The 6,819-nt window shown below is 40.0% G+C and overlaps 1 protein-coding gene across 1 annotated transcript in view; it reads right to left on the bottom strand.

Moving 5' to 3' along the window:
- Positions 1–5,115: 5,115 nt before the first annotated feature.
- etfb (electron transfer flavoprotein subunit beta) overlaps positions 5,116–6,819 on the bottom strand; it is a 49,185-nt gene continuing 47,481 nt past the window's right edge. The window contains exon 7 of the mRNA XM_060900954.1: positions 5,116–5,778. The gene's annotated coding sequence lies outside the window, so the exon portion shown is untranslated. The remainder of the gene's footprint in view (positions 5,779–6,819) is intronic.

Here is a 6,819-nt window from a genome sequence, read left to right as displayed (position 1 = left end):
TATTTTTTTCATAAGAAATCCACAATATCTTAGTTAAAATACACATTTTAGTCGTGTCCCTGGGTTTTCACTCAGTCCTGTTACCCAAACATATTACCCCATCTGACAAATTTGGAACATTCCATAAATCACATGCTCAACAGGAAGTTACATCAGTTGTGTCTTCTGAAGGCCATGTGAAGACCAAAAGTTAGTTCTCTCATTTACTTTTGTGTATATTTGATGATTTTTTAACTTTGACTGATAAGGTCAATGTCAACATACTGTCCTGTTACTTAAATTATTTCTTAGATGATATTTGTTTATTTTAAAAATATAGATTTTTGGTAAATCACTAGAATGTGCTAAGTGTGGTCATGCTATTAGCGATGACGCCATGTGGCTTAATTCCATGTATTAGCTAATCCTAGGCTAAAAACTCAGTCCTGTTACTTTCAGAGTTGTGGTAACAGGACTGAAAAAAATGCAGCCATCTTTGACTTCCAAACCTTGTAACATAGCCTGAGGTTGACCAATACACATTTTGAATAGTTAAATATGTGTGTTATTATAATCAGTGTTGAAAAGATATAACAAATTAAGTTTAATTTGGCAGTGGTACAACAAGCAAATGGCACCCATTCGGTGTAATGTCCCATTTATTGTGGGAGCCTTTATAGTTATTAGTTACTTTGTCTGGTCCCTTGAATTGGATGCGCTTTAATAACTCAAACCTTAATAACTCTAAAACAAGGAGGTCTATTAATAATACAAATTAAATAATAATTATATAATATATTAAATAATAAAAGTGATGTATTACAATACTGGTTTCTAGTTTTAAAAATTGTCATGATTTACAGTACTATTTAAAAGTCTGTGGCACCTCATTATTTTTAGTACAAACTTTGTTATAGACTTCTATTTTATGACTTCTACATTATCGAGTCAGTCCAAAAACATTTCAGAGTTCCAAACATTTGTTTTTTTTTTTTCCAGCACAAAATTAAATGTTACAGGAAAAAAAAAATGTTTGTTAATATCTGAGCAGCATATTACATAAGAGAGCACTTTTCAGATTAAAAGTCAAGTTTATTTGTATAGCGTTTTAAATAATAGACATTGTCACAAAGCAGCTTTACAGAATTTGAATGACTTAAAACATGAGCTAATTTTATCCCTAATCTATCCCCAATGATTAAGCCTGTGGCGACGGTGGCAAGGAAAAACTCCCTCAGACGACATGAGGAAGAAACCTCAAGAGGAACCAGACTCTAAAGGGAACCCATCCTCATTTGGGCAACAACAGACAGCATGACTATAAAATTAACAGTTTTAACATGAAGTCAGTTTCGTTGATGTTATAAACTCTTCATTGATGGAAACTTGAGTGCAAAACTGTTCATGACAACCGCAGTCCTAAAGTTAGCGAGTCGACTGTAGTCCTCAGCCATAAAAGCATTACTGTAAGAGTCCAGAGCGTCTTCCAAGTGTGACTTTCAACTGTCCATATGGGGCCGTCCTCTACAGGACGTTAAAAAAGAAAACAGAATTTAGGCTACATAATGAAACTACACTCATTGTACCTGAGATGACTTTTTTTTTTAAGCAAAGGATCGTCACACCAAATATTGACTTTGTTTCATTTATTATAGCATACTGTTTATAGTATTTTTTTTAAATATAGAAACATTTTATTTCATTATTTTTGAAGGTATCTTTGCTCTACAGCATTTCATTACATGTGCCTAAGATTTCTGCACAGTATAATAAAACATTATATATTTTTATAATATAATTGAATTATAATTTGTGATAATAAAAATAAATTTTATCTGAATATAATTTATAAAGTAACTCACTCACCTGTTAGGCTGCACAGGAGCAGAAGTGCTAGACTGGCCACTAGACAATGAGACATTGATGCCCAAAAGTTTCTATTAAACTCAAGAAAGAATAACAGAAGGGTTCAGGATTTAAAAAAAATACACCAAAGGAAAGAGTTTAAACTAATTTATGATGATAAAATTCAAAAGGAACGATTTACGACTTTTAAAAAAAAATACCGTGAGGTCAAAAATACTCATGTTTTCAACAAACAAGGACAGATGAGTGACCTCGATAAGGACTTCTGGACTGTATCGGTTCACTTTAAGCGACTCTTTTTAAAGTGAATCGGATGAGCGAGTCGATTCACAAACGGATCTTTACGTAATTTTTACTTCAATTCACTTGGGTTGTATTTGTTCACTACATTAATTATCTTTAAAGTTTGTTATTCTGTAGTAGGTAATTATGTAATTATGGCATTGTGAAAGGTTGGACTTTTCTTTAAAGGTGAGTCAAATGAATCGAAACTCGCAGAGTTCGGTTCACTGAATCACAAAAATAAAGAAGAAAGAATCGAATCATGAATCGTAATGAACACTGTGGGAGTCAGAAAGGTGTTGCAAGCCCCGCCCCTTTTCACATGCCTATATAAAAAGACATCAATGAGATACAGTGCCGTCTAAAATTATTGGCACCCCTTGTAAAGATTAGTAAAAAGGGTTAGGAAAAAATCCACCTTTTGGGCTTCATCTCACACTGAAAAAAAATATATCTCATTAAGAAATATTTACAACAAAAATACGTGCTATAATTATTGGCACCCCTTCGTTTAATACTCTGTACAACCTCTTTTTGCCAGTAAAACAGCCCTGAGTCTACTATAACATTTTATAAGGTTGGAGATCCAGAGCAGGTCATCTGAGACCATTCCTCTTTACACAATCTCTCCAGATCATCCAGGGTTCTCGACCCTCTCCTGTGTGCTTTCCTCTTCAGCTCATCCCACAGGTTTTCACTGGGGACCAGGGGACTGACGCTTGATTCTTTGCTCAGCTAAACTTCTAAACATGTTTGTGTTGATTTGGACAGACAGTACGCTTCGGATCATTGTCCTGCTGGAAGATCCAGTGACAACCCAGTTTTAGTTTCCTGGCAGAAGAGCCAGATTCTGATTTAAAATGTTCTGGTATCTCATGGAGTCCATGATGCCATGTACCCTAACAAGGTTTCCAGGGCCTTTGGAGGAAAAACAGCCCAAAAACAAACATCATAGAACTAACACCATATTTTACAGTTGGGATCAGGTTCTTTTCATTATAGCCTCCTTCTTTTTACACCAAACTCACCATGAGTGTTTATTGCCAAAAACTCTATTTTTGTTCCATCAGACCAGAGAACACGGTTCCAGTCAAAGTTGTAGTAGGGTTTCGCAAACTTCCTGCACTTATGTTTGTGGTTAACTGACAGAAAACGTTTTTTTCCCCAACAAACCTTCTAAATAATCTGTTGGCATGGAGGTGGAGTCTGATGGTGGTTTGGGAGACTTGGAAACACCAAGATTTTTTTTCTTGTAATTCACCAACAGGGGCAGCATAGTGGTGTAGTGGTTAGCGCTGTCGCCTCACAGCAAGAAGGTCCGGGTTCGAGCCCCGTGGCCGGCGAGGGCCTTTCTGTGCGGAGTTTGCATGTTCTCCCCGTGTCCGCGTGGGTTTCCTCCGGGTGCTCCGGTTTCCCCCACAGTCCAAAGACATGCAGGTTAGGTTAACTGGTGACTCTAAATTGACCGTAGGGTGTGAATGTGAATGGTTGTGTCTATGTGTCAGCCCTGTGATGACCTGGCGACTTGTCCAGGGTGTACCCCGCCTTTCATCTGTAGTCAGTTGGGATAGGCTCCAGCTTGCCTGCAGAACAGGATAAAGCAGCTAGAGATAATGAGATGAGATTCACCAACAGTGATCCTTGGGGATTTTTGTACCTCTCTTACCCTCCTCCTCACTGTACATGGGGGCAAAATAAACTTGGGTCCTCTTCCAGGCGAATTTGTAACAGTTCCAATAGGTGTCCACTTTTTTTTTTTTAATTATTGTCCTGGCGGCACGGTGGTGTAGTGGTTAGCGCTGTCACCTCACAGCAAGAAGGTCCGGGTTCGAGCCCCGGGGCCGGCGAGGGCCTCCCCGTGTCCGCGTGGGTTTCCTCCGGGTGCTCCGGTTTCCCCCACAGTCCAAAGACATGCAGGTTAGGTTAACTGGTGACTCTAAATTGACCGTAGGTGTGAATGTGAGTGTCTATGTGTCAGCCCTGTGATGACCTGGCGACTTGTCCAGGGTGTACCCCGCCTTTCGCCCGTAGTCAGCTGGGATAGGCTCCAGCTTGCCTGCGACCCTGTAGAAGGATAAAGTGGCTAGAGATAATGAGAATGATGAGAATTATTGTCCCAACAGTCAAAATGGGCATTATAACCATTCCCTGACTTATGAAGGTCAACACACTTCTTCCTCATTTTGTTTGTGTTCCATCTTTCCCATGTTGACATTGAAGGAATTTGGCCTCTGCATCACCTCATATTTGTGCCCCAGTTAAATCAAGAAGTCATTACAGCTTGAAAGTTCCTTCCTCAACACTTCAATGTACAATTTAAAGAGGAAACATGCTTCAGTTACATTGTGTTCATGATAACTTCCAGGATGCCAATAATAGTGGCACATGTTTTGCTGAAAATAATTTCTTGAAGATGGATTTGTTTTTCCTCTGAATAAGAGTTTCAATGAAAAGGTTGGGTTTTTCTCATTTTTTCAGTGTGAGATGAAGCAACTTCACCAAAAGGTGGATTTTTTTCTAACCCTTTTTACTCATCTCATTATCTCTAGCCGCTTTATCCTGTTCTACAGGGTCGCAGGCAAGCTGGAGCCTATCCCAGCTGACTATGGGCGAAAGGTGGGGTACACCCTGGACAAGTCGCCAGGTCATCACAGGGCTGACACAGACACACAACCATTCACACTCACATTCACACCTACGGTCAATTTAGAGTCACCAGTTAACCTAACCTGCATGTCTTTGGACTGTGGGGGAAACCGGAGCACCCGGAGGAAACCCACGCAGACACGGGGAGAACATGCAAACTCCGCATAGAAAGGCCCTCGCCGGCCACGGGGCTCGAACCCGGACCTTCTTGCTGTGAGGCGACAGCGCTAACCACAACACCACCGTGCTGCCCCCCCCTTTTTACTCATCTTGAGTAAAAAGCAATAATCATGGAGGACACTGTACACACACACACACACACGAGGAAATGTGAAACACACATGAAAAGAACAGATTATTTATTTTCCACAGTTCGATTCTGTACAATTAGAACTCAAAACCAGAGGCATTTGTGGTAAAAAGAGCTTCTTGTTCTCCTGTTGTGGTCCATGCTGAGAGACACTGTCTGAAGTATAAACTGTACACGCTGAAACAGATCTCACTTGATTAATCTACAGTTCAGAAGAGTTTTTAATACAGTGCATGTGCATTTATTAGAAAATGGCCTTTATTTATAATGTGCACGATCAAACACACTCTCACAACAAACAACTGGAAGCAGGATGGAATAGTTAACGGAAAACAGACATCGTGTGCTCAAATCCAGTAGTGTACAAGTGCTAATCTGGGAAAGGTTTCCAATTTGAGTACCAAGTAAGTAAATATACAGAACACTGCATAAAAAGCAACAACTGTTCCTACATCAGCACTCTTGTTTTGAAATATGAGAAAGTGTCTCTCGGCATTAATCTACACCAGACTGTGGAGTGAAACTGCTCCATAAAACAGTGGGCAGGTTCAAAGGACCAAACAAAGATGGAGTCAGAATACAGAAGGGAGCAGACCCTGCTCCAGCCAGGTGGTCAGAGGATCAGCAAGAGGGTCGAGATAATGCAAGGATGTCCATGGGGTTTGAGGCGATGAAAGGGAAAAAAAAAAAAAATTCTGAAAGAGACAGAAAGACAGGTCACGTGATCAGGTCACAGGTGGAATAAAGGGTCACTGAATTTAATGAATCCTAATATTTTATTTATATATATATATATATATATATATATATATATATATATATCAGTAGCGGCTGGCTTTTGTAAAAGTGAGGGAGGAAGGAATGCTTGGTTGAAGGTCACGGGCCCCAATGCGACCGCACCTGCTGGACCGGCTATAGTTACATGCACGGGTTGAGTTGATAATAGTTGAAAAACCTATCATTTTAACGGGGTGTGTACACTTTTTATAGCTGCTGTACACATTACTTTCAGGTGTTCAACACATCTTTCTCTTTCAAAATTCTCTCAAAATCTTCCGTATTTAACGAAGCAAACCTGGCGGCCATGTTTGTAGCTCAGCCCATGGAAGGGTTTTGCAAGCAAAACATTCACCACGTCCTCTGTTTCCATTACTTTATTCGTAGAATATCTATAACATAGTCAATCCACTTCCACCTCGCCGTTCTCACTCTGACTGCCGAAGTGCCCGAGTCACCGGATCTAGAAGTTAAGTTTGATAAGATAACCCCTCCCCCCAGGCAGCTAAGGCCTCTACTTATTGGTTCATTGCGCAACTAGGGCTGCAGCCTATTGGTTGATATTTTGTAGCACTTGTCAGATCTCTTAGCTAGTCCCACCCTCTTAGAGGAGGATTTTCCTCCTCTCTCTCATTGAAGTCTATGTTAACCACGAGCCGCCAGTGCCGGAGACTGTTTGAATCGGAGTGAATGGGAGCCGAAGGGAGGAAGATCCTCCGTGCAGTAATTTTTAATAGCGAGCGATAGGGGGTGCTAATGTAATTTCACCCAGAGAAACGAATATAATGTACATGTCGTATTTGGCAGTAAAATAGTAATATTCAAGGACAGCAATTCATTAAATTGGTCAAGACAATTTCAACTTTTTATTCTTAGAATTTTTAAGGAGGATCTTCCTCCCTCTCCTCACTGGAGAAGCCACCTGTGATATATATATATATATATATATATAGCACACA

This window comes from Neoarius graeffei, chromosome 19 (genome assembly GCF_027579695.1).
Source record: "Neoarius graeffei isolate fNeoGra1 chromosome 19, fNeoGra1.pri, whole genome shotgun sequence".
NCBI lineage: Eukaryota > Metazoa > Chordata > Actinopteri > Siluriformes > Ariidae > Neoarius > Neoarius graeffei.
The sequence above is the reverse complement of the archived record's forward strand: the minus strand, read 5'-3'. Positions and strand labels throughout refer to the sequence as shown.